Source organism: Triticum dicoccoides, chromosome 3A (assembly GCF_002162155.2).
Source record: "Triticum dicoccoides isolate Atlit2015 ecotype Zavitan chromosome 3A, WEW_v2.0, whole genome shotgun sequence".
NCBI classification, from domain to species: Eukaryota; Viridiplantae; Streptophyta; class Magnoliopsida; order Poales; family Poaceae; genus Triticum; species Triticum dicoccoides.
The window spans coordinates 745,339,176-745,355,125 of NC_041384.1; positions in this window are offsets into that span (position 1 = coordinate 745,339,176).

The following is a 15,950-nucleotide window of genomic DNA, read 5'->3' on the forward strand; positions in this document are numbered from 1 at the left end:
CACCTCCTGTCGTCTCTCTCTCTTGCCAGAACAAATCTGGAAGAAAGAACAGACCTGTAGTGGATCATTAACATAGGCTAAGTTAAGCACAAAATCTACACAGATAGAAAATAGGAACATAATCACGCAAAAGCATGAACCAAGAGAAACCCTAGCAAGAACTAGGATATGGTCGCATGAACAAAACTGAGAACTAGATGCCCAGATCATAGAGTTCTAAATTTGCAGAAATAAACACACTACAGGGATCAAAACATGCTCAGGAAGCTAGCAATTCCATTTTGAGAAAACTAGTTAAAAACATGCAAGATGGAGGATTGCTCCAGTTGAGAGAAAATATGGCCATTTTCACAGACTTTGGAACCTGAAAGACAAACACTGTTAAGAAACTTTGATCTACTAGTTTTAGACACTTTCTACCTGTTCTTAAAAACTACTCCCTCCGTCCGAAAAAGCTTGTCCCTCAAATGGATGACAAGCTTTTTCGGACGGAGGGAGTACCTGTGATTGAAGGACTGAATTTAAGTAACTTTGGAAGTGTAAACTACTATGATCTGATGCTTGCTCACACTAAATATTGATAGGTATTAACATAAGCACTAAAAATTGAAATTAACAGAAAAAAGGACGAACAAAATCAGGCTAAAAACATTAACACTGGAAGGCACTCACACTAGTAGCAACAAACAAAACTGATAACATATTTACAGTTCAGAACTAAAAGGAAGAGTTTGTGACTGTTAGATAAAATTACTAGGACCTTCTTTGCAAAATTATACTCTGTGTTTATTTACAATTCAGAACTGGATACTTGTTTGCATTAACAGATAATTTACTGAAAATATTGAGTGCAGGTGCCTACAATCGAACCAAATGCAATGAAATGCAGCATCAAAGGACAGGCGATGTACCTCAAGGAAGATGAAGTTGATTTCCTTAACATATGGCTATCTAATAGCAGAAAACAGTGCTGAAAACAAAAAACATGCTTTCTCTAACTAGTTTCCTGACAAATAACAAAGTGGATCATACTCTTTTACTGAGCTACTTCAAGCGGAAATGATGACAAGGTGTAGCTGCATTGCAAAAAATACTTTTTTTTTGGAACGAAGGCTCAAGAAGGGCCCGGCTTTGAATTAACAAAGCCATCAACCGGCCAGGATTACAAGGACAACCGCTTACAACGCAAAGAAAAGGGAACCGAGCGACGGATACAAGGTACTCAAGCAAAACAACTCAAGGCAGCAACAAATTGACGCTGCTACCAACACCCTACTAGACGACCTACACCAACAGAACAAAACTAGGGTCTTGGGAGGAATGCACCGCCGCGCAAGCTTCGTGATCACAGCCACCCTCGGAACCAGCCATGGACCAGACCACCACCTGTTACTGCCTCCGCAAAGGGCCCCTACCCCTTCATCCTGGCTCGAAGGATGCCGTACCGGCAGACGGCGGCTCGGTTCACCCCAGAACCCAAATGGATGGCCTCCAAGCTGCAAGGAGAAGAGACTAGAGCAGGACGCAAGCCCATGGCACACTACAAACAAGCACCATCGTCGTCTGCGGCTCAGCCGCACCAAAGGGCGAGAGCTGCCGGCCACATTCGCAGAAGCAAGGGAAGCAGCGAAAAGTAGATCAAAGGCCAGCGCTGGATTCGCCGGAGCACAATGCTCCCACCCAAAGGTATATCGTTGTCGCCGAAGAGGGGAACCCGATCCCCTCTTGCCCAGGCTCGTGGGCGTCGACCCACCGGCGACCTCATCAGGGACCCTCCAGCAGCAACCTATGAAGAAACCAAGCTGACTCCCGCCACCATCACGTCCACAACCAAACTCTCTCGCCGCCCCTGCAATCCCCGGATGGTGCCTCCAAGAAGGAACACGACACGGACGTGCTGTCGCCGCCCGAAGCAGGGGACCTAGGCTTTCACCTAGCAGGGGGCGGAAGGAGGGGGGAGGATCCACACCACAGCCTCCAAGGGGGGGGAACGGCGCCCAAGGCGTCGCCTTTGGTGTGACCGCCGCGCCGGCCAGGGGTTTCCCCCGGATCCAGCCCCACCCGACGAGATCCGCGCAGCCAATAACCGAGAGCAGCGGCCTAAGCCACCAGGACCCAGATTTGGCCAAGGAAGGAGCAGATCGGGGCGGAGGGGATGGACTTCATCGGTGGCATACCTGCGGGGAGGGGTGCACACCTGCGACCGTCGACCGCCGCCACCTCGTCACCCGTGAGACCGAGGAGGCGCCTAGCTCACACCGGCAGGGCGGCCCGCCGCCAGGACCACCCCACCCTCACCTGCCGGGGCCGCCGCCCCGCGTGCCGAGGCCCTGCCCGAGACGAGCAGCCGCCGAATCCCCGCCGCCACCTTCATTGGTGTCGAGCACGCGCGCCGGAGCACACCTCAGGCGGCGGCGGAGAGGAAGGGGGGAGGAGGGGGCGCGGCTGTGGCGGCTAGGGTTGCCCCCGGGTCGCCTCAGAGGAGACGACGCGGGGGGAGAAGAATCCGCCGAATTTTTTTCTGCAAAAAATACTTAGAAAACTAAAATAGTGAAAATCTACCGACGGTATTTCATCAGCTAATGATATAACATTGATTTACTTTGTGCAGCAACAGTACGTGGAGCCTGAGCCTGACATGACAAACTACATGGAATGGCAGAGTACTGACCAGAACAATGAATTCAAATATGTAGAAACACCTCCTAACACCAATGGGGAACAGAAAAACAGTAAGCATACAAAACATACAATAAAACTCGAACCTAGCAAATGTAGGTACACAAAATAAAGCAATTATAGTGTGTTGCTTGCAGGCACAAAAATGATCTAATTACATTTGAAGTGGGTGCAGGGGCATATAATAAAAATCACAGTAAAATATTGCTGTAACATTTAAACCTACTTCATTAGAATTGTATTACAGAAGATTAACTAAAGAGCATGACAAATAAAAAACTACCCAAAACATGCTGCAAAAAAAAAACAGAAACTAACATTAGCATCAAGCAAGAATACATATATAACTGGTAACAACTAATTTACTCTAAATTACACTATAATACAGCTAAAATTACACCAAGGAATGCACCGTGAATTCATATACAAGCCACAATAAAAATAAACATTACAAGCAACTGAGAAATGGTGAAGAAAATCATGACACTACGATATGATCAGGGCAATATACTATCCCCACCAATGGGGACAACGAAAACACAAAGCAACTGAATCTCTAGTTCCTAAAATGACATACCCAAACTTGAGAAGATCAAAGCACACATACAGGGCAGAACGATCTTACATCAAGCTACAACTGAAGGATGCAAAATCCAACGTCGAACTAGCGCATGTAGCTAAAAAAGGGAAAAAGCATGAACACTTACATGCTAAAATGGGAATTACATACCAAATCCACTAAGAATTAGAGTGTAAATGCACTAAGAATTACACTGTAAACCCCCTAGAAATTAAACTATAGAATCTACTAGGAATTACACTGTAAAATCCAGTGAGAATTATAGTGTAAATCCATTGGGAATTAGAGTGAAAATCCGTTCAGAATTACAGTGTGAATACACTAGGATTACTAGATTACATTCAAAAAGATTAGATGCAATCATTCTAGTTACACTATAGTAATTACACTAAAAAATAAAGTAATTACACTACGAAATCCACTAAGAATTACCAGACTACAATCAAAAAGATTTCAGATCACATAACGGATATGCAGTTAGTTACAGCGGCACCAGATAATGAGGACATTCAGTGCAATATCACAATCCTAATCTCCTTGTTAATTGTGATTTGCAGTTCCAGTAGCAACATAAATGCCCAAGTTAGGACAGAGATCACACTTAGTCCCAAAATTGTGATGTTCAGATCCCAAAATGGCCAGACTTGACACATTCAGAAGTACAAAGAGCACAAAACCCGCCCAACTCACACACCTAGAACAATCCAAACAGATCAAAATGACCATCTGCCCTCACCCAACCTAAACACAAACAAATAAAAAACTCGTACAGAAAAACCCTAATCCGACTCTCACATGGCAGACGGAATTCAGATGGAAAATTCACTCCTAAACAGTTGATCAATGGAAATATTAGAACATAGAGTAGTAAGTTACAAGGTTAAATTCACATTAAAATTAGACTATAAGTACACTGATATTCAGTTTAATGTAGTGTGCTGGAAAAGTGGAAAATTCAGAGTAGATTACTGTAACTTACACATTCATGAAGTTACAAGCCAATGGAACAAAACACTAAAAAATTGCAGTGTAAGATAGACTAATAAAAGACTGAAACTACAGTCCAAATCACCATTACTTATCTGAAATATTCAGTCCACATCACTGTCTAATTAACTCAGAGTTACAGTCCAAATCACTAACCAAAACACTATAAATTACAGTCCAAATCATTGTTACTTAACTGAAAAAATTAAATCCACATCACTGTCCAATTCACAAGTTACAGTCCAAATCACTACCCAAAACACTGAAAATTGCAGCCAAATGATTGTTACTTAACTGGAAAAATTCAGGACACATCACTGTCCAATTCATTCACAGTTGCGGTCCAAATCACTAACCAAAACCACTAAAATTTACAGTCCAAAATCATTGCTAATAAACTGAATAAATTGAGTCCACCAATTACACATCACGAAACACAGACCAGACGAACAGCAACCTACCAAACTAGCAGACACCGAAGGGATTAGTGTACTTCTATTCTAATTTTAATATGAATATCAGTGATCTACTTAAGGAACAGCACAAACCACATACATCTACAAAAAATATCTGCAGGTAACACATGCAACTAACAGAAACAACAAGATCTGACCGAGAAAACTCTACACGCAGCTAACAAACAGATCTGGGAATGGCACAAATAGACGGGAATACCGAATCAGAGGAACGGAAGCGCCAGCGGAGAAAAATAGGAGGCACGGTGGTGGGGGATGCTGCAGACCCGGTGGGAAATACAGCGTGGCAGATGGAGGGGGCAGCCGGACGCCGGACCACCAACCTACTGAATCGGGCGGCAAGGAGAGCTCCAAATCGCCATGACTGCCTCTCCCTCACTCTGCTCCAGTTGCGTCTTCGAAATGAGAAGGGGAAACGAGGAGGAGGGGAACGGGCAAACCAAACTACGCGGGAGATAGCAAAGGAAGCGTATCGGGTCTCCAGGATATTAAGCGAGCCCGATAAGAAAAAATGGCAACAGCGGGACAAAAAAACACGAATCTCGGCACAGAGATCGCACGGCTAAAAAAACGGATGAAAGCCAATTGAATTTAGTCGGATGAAAAATAGCAAAACCGTTGTTAAATTACAATGCTATCGTCCTTGCAAGGGATGTAAGATGTTCGTCCTTGGTGTAGCTTCATCCTTTGGGTAGCCATATCAAGATTGGTGAAGGAAGCCATGATTTAGAGAATATGCTGATGGACAGGAGAAATGATGTTGTACCATGCATGGGATATCCCGTGCATGGCTAAGCCATCCATTTCTTGAAGATTCGGATACATGCAGATATGGCTAGCTGCATGTTGCTTATTCAATTGAATTTTATTCTCCCATATTTGATCACTCTTGTCACATCGATCATTTACTATCCTTCATCCACAATAACTTGACCATAGATTGCACAGACGCTCTATCCATTGTATTATGTCAAGCTCCACTCTCACATATTTTTTCACAATATTTACAAGTTGGAAATCATTTTATCTTATAAACCAAAACTCCAGTTGAAGATCCATTTGCATATTTGTGCTTCTAATGACGAGACCTTTCAAACAAGACCATTCTAGAATATTTCGCAAGTTTTAAAAATCAAATTATGAAACACGGCAAAACTCCATTAAACATGGTCTCGCTTAAAAAGTCACTAAAGTATATTCATGTGTGGTCTTGTTTAAAAGGCCTCGTCGCAAGGAACCCAAATGTGCAAACGAATCATAAATCAAAATTGTCGTTCATAATATATGTGGGATTCAAATATTCTATTGAGTAGAAGAAAAGAGATAGGCTGATAGGTAGGAGTAGGTAGACTATTCACCTGACTTTGTCAGGCACAGTTTCATGAGTGCATCTGACATGGTGTGTACGTGATGCATGCACGGTATATACCGTGCACGGTAGATAATCCGCTCTCTGATGGACAGTGGTTCTTTCAGTTTCATCATTCAGTCAATGCATGTGCATGACAATTTCTCAGTCACGTCTATCCCTAAAACTCCAGCAAGCTGGTTCAGGTTAGAATGGTGTCATGTTGAGAGGTGCCCCAAACTGCTGGCTCTCTTTACTTCTAGATTTCAGAACTTCCAATCTTTAAGGACTCTTTCCGCGTCTGATCTCCCGATGGATTATTGCATCTTGGTTAGTGGCATTCGTAATTTCAGGAGTTATACCTTCAATGCACTATAGCACATATACCTACACAATTGCCCCATGCTGGTGTTCGTCATCCCCATCTCCACCTCCCCCCTGCCAAGCTTGGAGAGCCTCCACATAGCATACTGCAGTAAGCTCCAACATGTTTTCCCATTGGACGACGAGCGCTCTGAAGAAATAGCATCCGGTGTCATATTCAATAACCGAGTCCCGCTTCGGTACAACCCCCTTGCAATACGTATAAAGGGTAATATGGACATTTCGCACTTTGTATCTACTTTTATAGTAACGTATGCGCCAACCCACGACCACTTAAAACGCTACGTGCGTCCACAACCACTGCAGCAGCGTGCCTTTGGTAGATTATCTAAAGATAAGCGCACTAAGTAAGTGACGCGCTGGGAATTTTAAAAAGATTTTATGAGCACTTTGTGAACTGGTCATTTTTTCATAATTTATTTTATTTATTTATTTTCCATTGCCTGTTACGTTTTTTCTTTCTTTTTCAAAAAATTGTCACACTTTCAAAATGTTGCCCAAAATTTCAAAAGCTTCGTTATTTCCAAATTTTCTGCATAAATTAAAACTTATTTGCATTTTTGAAAATTGTAAGGTAATTTCAAAAAATGTTTGTGTCTTCAATTTTTTTCAGAATTTCAAAATGCGAATAATTTTTTCGACAGCACAAAAAAATTGTGAAAACAGACATTTTCTGAGAGGACAGACAAAAAATTAAATTCCAAAACATTTTTCGAAAATGAGACTAAATATATGATATAAAAAGTGTTCTAAATTTTACAGAACATTTTTTTGATTTGTGAACAATTTTTGTGAAAATGAGAAAAAATTTAAATCCCGAACAAATTTCAATAGTCGCTTGACAGGACCGAAGCGGTCGCTTAGTTGGGCAAGGCCTAAGATTTTCTTTCCTGTTTTATTTTTCATTTTTCTCATTGTGGATGGAAGTTGTGGTAATTTCAAGGATGTCTACGAAAACACCATGTTCAATGGAGGGTGTTCGGGTTGGCTAGAAGGGTCTGTCAAAGAGCACATTATTTTTCGACATCCTTGAAATGGTCCTGATTTTTTCATGGCCTCGTATGACCAATTCAAGGCACCAGGACAAGCTTTTTGGTTTTCGACAAGATTTGTATTTTTCTAGACTTTTCTCGGTAAGAAAATGCAGAAAAAGGCTGGACATGTCGCATCTTGCATAGGGATGGCAGTTTTGCTCATGGGTACGGGTACCCGTGGGTACCCTACCCAAAAACAAGGGTATGGGCAAGACTTGAAGAGATTTTCTACCCACAGGTAATGGGTACCCATACCCACAAAATATATGGGTAGGGCATGGGTAAGAAATTGTGCCTATGGGTAACCCAATGGATACCCAAAAAAATTAATAAATGAAAATAACTCCTATAACATGTGGGGTTAACATCCAACTCATATGGTCCAACCCTAAATCTCATATCCCTTAAACAAGTCATAGCTCATAGGCTCATAGTCACCTGCTCGCCACTCCTCATACGTCCTATGTGACTCCTCCAAAAGATGAAATATCGACTCTTCACTACCAGACTTTTGTCGAACACTCGATCCAGCGATCCCCAATTCCCACCACCGCCTTCCACTACGTCGGCCTTCCACCAACCGTTGCTCATACTCCCCTGATGCCTCCAAAAGGCCACCCACTGGAGGAGGCCACATGCGTGCTATACTACTCTACCATGATCACTTGAATTTTGAACTCATTTCTCTACCTCTTAAGAATTTGAATGCTATATATTGTACCCAATGGATACCCATTGGGTATAGGATACCCAATGGGTATGGGCATGGGTGTCAGTTTATACCCATGGGTATTGAAGTGGATGGGTATAAAAAGTTTCTATGGGTATGGGTTTGGGTAGAAGGAAGTTGTACCCGCCCATACCCTACCCATTGCCATCCCTAATCTTGCATACGATGTCGAAAATTGTTCAACATGGCATGAATGCCTTTGAGGGGCATGCCCACCTGGTGGCAAAAGTTAGGATCATTTTAAGGATGTATAAAAATAGACCACGTTGAACGAAGTATGTTCTGGGGCCATGAGGCTCCGTCTGAGAGCATGTTATTTCTCGACATCCTTGAAATTACTTCAATTTTTTTCAAGGGCCTCGTATGACCAATTCAAGGCATCATGAAAAGTTATTTGAGTTTTTGACAAGTTTTGCATTTCCTAGAGTGTTCTCGGTGAAAAAATGACAATTAATGACAGAACATGTCGCAACGTGCATATGGTATCGAAAATCATTCAGACTAGGTATGGATGCCTAACATGGTCATGCCCCAGTTGGGGGCAGTCTTAATATTTCCAAAAAATACCATGTTCAATGGAGAGTGTTCAGATAGGTTAGAAGGGTTGGGAGCACCTCATTTCTCGACATCCCTTAAATTGCCCCATTTTTCATGGCCTTGTATGACCAATTCAAGGCACCATGCCAAATTGTTTGGGTTTTCTCCTAATTTTGCATTTTTTGAAGTTTTCTTGGTTAAGAAGGCCGATAAAATGACCGAATGTCTCACTACTTGCATATGGTGTCGAAAATCGTACAAACCAGACATGTGCCTACCATGGGCATGCCTACCTTCTTGCAAAAGTGGGGTTCATTTTAAGGATGTCCAAAAATAGACTATATTCAACGCAGAGTGTTCGGATAGGCTAGAAGGGTCCGTTTGAAAGCTCGTTGTTTTTCAACATCCGTCAAACAACCCACAATATTTTCCACCGGCTTCTATGACCAATTCAAGGCACTATGCCAAGTTGTTTAGATTTTTGAGAAGTTTTGCATTTTCTAGAGTTTTTTCGGTGAAAATAGGCCGATTAGTGGTCAGACGTGTCGCAACATATAAACAATATCGGAAGTCATTCAAACCTGACATGGATGCCTCATATGTCCATGCCTCTAATTATCACCAAACGGTGATGGTTCTGGTGGCTTTTAGCAATTTCACAAACTAGGAGGTCGTGTGTTCGATGTCTAATAGTAGCACTACTTTTTTGGTTTTTTTGGATTTTCGATCAGTGGTAGTGCTACCTTACATAATTCATTAATGGGCCGGTCCAAGATGGACTCAGAACGGGACAGATTTTCACTACGTATTTTATCATCCTATCCTTTGTTATGAATGGGTATGGACAGATCTCGTTCATTGATGTGTTCTCGATCGGTGCTAGTGCTATCGTACATAATCCATTAATGGGCCGGCCCAAGGCGGACTCAGAACGGGACAGATTTTCGCGACGTATTTTTTGAAAAGACCATCCTATCATTTATTATAAAGGGATATGGACAGATTTTCACGACGTATTTTATCATCCTACCCTTTATTATGAATGGGTATGGACAGATCTCGTCCATTGATGTGTTTTCGATCGGTGCTAGTGCTATCGTACATAATCCATTAATGGGCCGGCCCAAGGCGGACTCAGAACGGGACAGATTTTCGCGACGTATTTTTTGAAAAGACCATCCTATCATTTATTATAAAGGGATATGGACAGATCTCGTCCATTGATGTGTTCATGAGGGTTGTACCGAAGAAGAAGTGTAAATAACCTGAAGCACATCAAGCTATAGCATCTCCACAACCTAGAGCAGATATGTGAGGCTAGATTGACCGCGCCGGCGTTGGAAACCATCAGCCATAGGGACTGCTGGGGCCTAAGGGCATCTCCAGCCGCGCCCCCAACAGGCCCCCCAAGCCACTTTTTCGGCGCCGGCGCCGAAAAAACGGCCCAGTCGCGCCTCCAGGACGCCGAAAATCGCCGGTTCGGACCTTTTTTCTGCCCGGCGATCACAGGCCGAACCCGGCGCGCTGGGGAGCAGTTGGGGGCTCCGGCGCTAGGGAAAAGCACGCCTGGCCCACACCGACAGGGGAAAAGTCAAGGTTTTCTTCCCCCGACTCGCCTCGCACCCCCCGCGCCCTCGGCCACCACTAGCTATATCCCGGCGACGGCCGCCGCCCTACTCCGCTAGATACCATTCCCCGACGGAAAATAGCAGCGCTTCGCCTGGCAGCCCCTCCCACAGCAGCTGGGCGTTTCCGGCCGCCGTTTCCGGCCGCGGAGGCGCGGTTTAGCGGCGGGTACACGCCCACCGAGCGCAAGGTGTTCGGCGTTTTGCCTGACTCGGCGATGGACTCGGATGACGAGGAAGAGCTCACCGCGCTGCTGGAGGAGGAAGCCGCGGCCGACGTCCAGGAAGAAGAGCATCTCATGATGCTCGCCGCCCTCGCCCAGCTGCTGGCGAGCAATGAAAAGCCGCGGCGAGGTGGCTCGGCGCCGGGGCGGGTGAAAGCAATGAACCGGCATTGTCTCGAAGGCTACTGCATGCTCTACTCCGACTACTTCGCCGATGCTCCACTTCATGGCGAGAAAACATTTCGGCGCCGTTATCGGATGAGCCGAAAGCTCTTCCTCAGGATTGTGAATTCCATCCGGGAGTTCGAAAACTACTTCAAGTGCAAGATGGATTGCACTGGCGCTCTTGGATTCACCTTCATCCAGAAGTGCACGACAGCGATGAGGATGCTTGCATATGGAGCTCCCAATGATTCACTCGACGACTATGGGCGCATGGCCGAGTCCACCAGCATAGAGTGTTTCTACAAGTTCTGTCGGGCAGTGGTGGCAGTGTTTGGGCCATAATACTTGAGAACACCCAATGTGGAAGACACTGCTCGGATCCTAGCCCAGAATGCAGCAAGAGGATTTCCTGGGATGCTTGGAAGCATCGACTGCATGCATTGGAAATGGAAGAATTGCCCATTTGGTTGGCAGGGGATGTACAAAGGCGTCAAAGGCGGTTGCAGTGTGGTGCTTGAGGCGGTAGCCACACAGGACCTCTGGATTTGGCACTCCTTCTTTGGTGCCAGGAACTCACAATGACATCAACGTGCTGCAGTGCTCTCCTGTTTTTGCCAAGCTCGTTGAGGGCCATTCTCCTCCGATGAACTTCGAGATCAATGGGCACCAATACAACAAGGGGTACTACCTAGCAGATGGCATCTATCCGAGATGGTCGACATTTGTGAAGACGATCTCAAACCCTGCGGCAGGAGGCAAGAACGCCTGGTTTGCGAAAGTTCAGGAGGCTTGCAGGAAGGATGTCGAGCGGGCATTTGGTGTGCTCCAATCTCGATTCGCCGTTGTTCGGTACCCCGCTCAGACCTGGTCCAAAGATCAAATGTGGGAGATTATGACTTGCTGTGTCATCTTGCACAACATGATCATCGAGACTGAGCAAGAAGACCCTGTGTTTGACATTGAACCATACTACAGGCAGGGTCCTCTAGCCAAAGTTGATCACCATCTACCGGCAACTCGGACTGCCTATCTCAGTATGCGTTAGGAGATCCGAGACCCACAGGTGCATCATCAACTGCAGAAAGATCTGATTGAGCACCTATGGAGGCTCAAGAAAAACGCCGTGTGATGAAATACGAGTTTTTATTTGTTGAACTATATAATTTATATTGAACTATTTGTTGTTGTACTATTTTGTTAAAGTATTTGATTTTTCTGTGATGAAATATGTGATAAGAAATAATTGTGTTGATAATTAAACGCCGAGACACGGCGAAACCATGCCGAATATGGGCCTATTCTCGCCCATATGGGCCCTTTATTCACCAAAATTGGGCTGCAAAGTGAGCCAATTTCGGCGCCTGGGGGCGAGCTGGGAGCGACGACTGGGCGTAAAACCGCCCCAGCGCCGATTGTATCGCCGGCTCGCCCCCAGAGGGCGATTTTTATGCGTCCTGGAGGGGCAACGGCTGGAGATGCCCTAAGACGGCTCCGGGCTGCAGGCTCTAAGCTGCCGATGGTGGACTGTGAGAAGGATTGGTGGGACAAGCTGGAGTGGGATGGCTTGGAGGCCAACCATGACCCGTCGCTCTTCCAAACACGCCACCCAGCTTACTACAAGAAGACCCTTCCAAGGGTCTCCGTTCTAAGGTTTGTCGTACTACATGGAGTTCGTACATGAATATAGATAGATTGAGTGAGTTCCGTTCCAAGTAATATTTTTCTTAATTTCCCCTGTTCATGTCTCAGGTAATCGGGTGCACTTCTCAGGATGCCAGCTTATATGGAGCATCAGTCTACCGCGCGTTATCGCAAGTTCTGATCTCGCAGCTCTCAAAGTGTTTCTCATTGCCTGTGTGTTTGCTTTGCTCGATACAAGTTCTATGGTGTGGCGTGCGTGCAGGTTATGGTGCTACTTGCACAGCCAACAAATTGTATGCTTGGATTGGTGTGTTAAGCACTGTATTGCTATAGCTTTCTCCAGCCTGGTATGGTGTCCACAACCTAGCTGGGTTGGTTTGATTTGCTGTCTGCTTGTAATAAGAGGGTGTGCCTGTGTGCATCAACCTAGTGTTGTGTGATTGACGAACCTGTGAATTCAGCTTGTGTTAATTTGGTTCACTAAAGAACAATTGTTACTATGATGATTTTTTTTTATGCGGCTTGCAGTCGTACGAGTTTGGATTGGATAATCTGGTGGTACTGTCGGTCATCTTCTAAATTGTTGAGCTAGCTTCCTATAATTTCAGTATAGTTTTCTCTGCCGAGTTTCTTAATTAGAAACAAACATTTTAGCTGTCGGAGATAAATTGATTATTGTTTCCTGCTGTAGCAGCCAGGTAAGGTTGTGCTATCTAGATTTTTTGCGGCCCGGATAAGTCAAACTATCTAAATTAGATCACTCTCCCCCCTCTCTCCCTCGCGTCGCCCTCTCGGGCGACTCGAGGGCCGATAACCTAGCCCGCCGCCGCCGTCTCCTCCCCCTCCAACCCTTTCCTCGCCGCCGCCTGAGGCAGTCGCCGGCTTCGCCCGGGGCGCTGCTGATGATGGTGGCGGCGGGGCCTCTCCTGCTGCTCTGCATCTCTCGCGGGGGGCCTCGGGTCCCGGGGCGGCGGCTCCGGCGGGAATGGCGCCACCGGATCCTCGGCGCATGGTGGCGCAGGTGCGGGCCGGTGCCCCTCAGCCGTGTGGACGGCGAGGTAGCTGGTGGATGCGAGCCAAGGCGTGGCGGCGGCGGCTTCGGCTCCGCGGCTTCAGATCTGGCCGCCTACCACCCTCTACGGCGGATTCGCAAGTCCTCCCCCCAGATCTGGCCGGCTCCGTCTTGGACGCCGGTTCTTCGCCGGGTGGGAGTGGGGACGGGAAGATTGCCAGGAGAAATCCCTAGCCGTCCTGCTGGCTGTGACGGCGGCGACGCCCGTGGGCGCCGCGCACCTTCTTGGAGGCGTTGGTCAGGTATACCTTCCCCACCCCCTCCCCCTTGTCCTCCCGGGTGAAAACCCCAACGATGTTGGGCGGCGGCGACGCCCTTGGCGCCGTATCCTTCTTGAAGGCGCTGCTTTGGGAGCAAGGTGGGAATTTGGACTTCGCTGTGAGGTGTGCGGTGGGTGTCGGCGGCAGCAGTTAACTCCAGCGGTGGTAGTGCTCCACCTGGTTCAGGCCATGGCCTTGGCTGCTGCTCCTTAGTTCATCCTGGCAGCTCTCCTCTTGAATGCCCGAGTCTTTAGTTTTCGGTGTTGCTATGCTCTAGGTAAGAAGTCGACGACAGGTCGCGTCTGCCTTGTCCCAACAATGTGGATGCCATCGGTGCCACTCATCCAGGTTCTAGGGTGAACGTGTTCATTGTCGACGGTTCGGCGCCTTCCGAGCCAGGCGAGGAGGCAGGGGCCTTCTTCGACAATGGATTTGGATGGTGGTGTTTCCTGGCTGGTCCCAGATGTTGTGGCAATGGCTGCCTCTTCTCGGTCATCTGATCTTCATCTCCTTCGCCGGCATCCCCCTTCTCCTAGGCTCCGCACGTGCAAGAGGCCTTGTCATCTTCAAGCTTGGTGCTTCATGTAGATCCTTTTTTCAGTTTGTTGTATGTCTGGCATGTGAGCTGCTCCCGACACCATTGTATCTTGCCGTGTTTTCTTTTTATGGTTTTGTGTCCAGGTTGTACTCCAGAGTTTGTAATCCCAGCCGGTTGATGGCTTTGTTAATTCAAAGCCGGACTCTTCGCGAGCCTTCGTTTTAAAAAAAACTATCTAAATTACACATTAATTACTAAGTTACTCAGTATACGGAATTATTGTTCAAAAAATTATTGTTCAAAAAAAAGTATGCAGAATTTTATCAAGGTCAATTTCTGCTCCAAGCTTTGCGCAAAAAAAAATCTGCTCCAAGCTACTGCTACTGCCTACTGCAAAGTTCACATCCTCATAACTGTTCCCTGATTGAATAAATAGTGTCCGTCATTGCCGAAGGTGATACGGAGCCTTAGATACTTCCATGATACGAGCTCCTAGGAGATCCAACGGCTCCTAGAAGGCTTTCAACATTTTGTGAACAAGACCTTTTGAAGTCTAAAAATTGCGAACAAGTACGGCAACCTTTCAGAACCTACTAGGACCCGTTGGATCTGAGATCCGATGGACCAGAAGCTCGTATCATGGGAGCATCTAAGGCATGGTATCACCTGATATTTTCCCGCCGAGTTATGCCAACTGAAAAAATGATGGTAAGGCGTGCTGCTCTGCTGCTTTTGGAAGGGAATTGTACACTGTTCCCTGATTGAATAAATGAATGGTGCAACTCTTCTGTTTCGTGACAAATTCCTTGTGCCTCAAAATGCACTCTTTACCGTTCCCTCATTTTCTTCATTCAATTGTTTACAAGCCATGTAGATGATTTTACCATTTTGTACACTATACGTTTATCTGATATTTTTTCCAAAGTAAAATGGCTTCAGTAACAAAACTACTGCGAACTGAAACCATTGTTGATAACATCATCTTAGCGAGACCCCCGCGTCGTCCTCCCTGGACGGCAAGGGGGAACCCTAGCCGCAGCGCCGCCGGGAGGCCTCCCTCTGCCATCCCTCTCATCGCCGCCGCTGGAGGGCTGGCCGTCGAAGTCGTGCCAGGCCCTGGGATGGCGGCGATGGGGCGGATTCATCCCCGTCTAGCACTGTGCCTCCTCCCCTCTTTTTCCGCTATATCCCATCGTGTTGTGGCTCCGGTGGCTCTCTTCGGCGGCTGCGTCCGGTCCGGCGAATGCTGCGGTGTCCTTGGAAGTCATCCTCGTCGCGGCACCGCGTGGCCCTCACTCCCCCTCCAGCGAGGTCCCATCTTGATGCAGGGCAGGGGGGCCTCTCCGGCTGATGCGCCATGACCCCTGGTGTTGCTGCGTGCCTCGGCGCTGGTCCTTTGGCCCATTCATGCATGCGCAGCCCAGCCATGCTTTTGGTGCTACTGCTACTAGGCGGACATGTGGACGCATGGGTTGCGGTCACGCTAGCCTGGGCTTTCGAGCGTGCTTCGTGCAGTGAGTCTCCTCGTCTTTGGGGGTTCCTCCCTTCGAGCTACGGTGGCGGCTCCGGTGTGGCAGCATGTCGAGGCAATGGTGGTTGATCAGCCGTCTTTGATCTACCCATCAGCGAGTTCCGTGCTTCGTGTAGTGAGTCTCCAAGGAAAACACCTT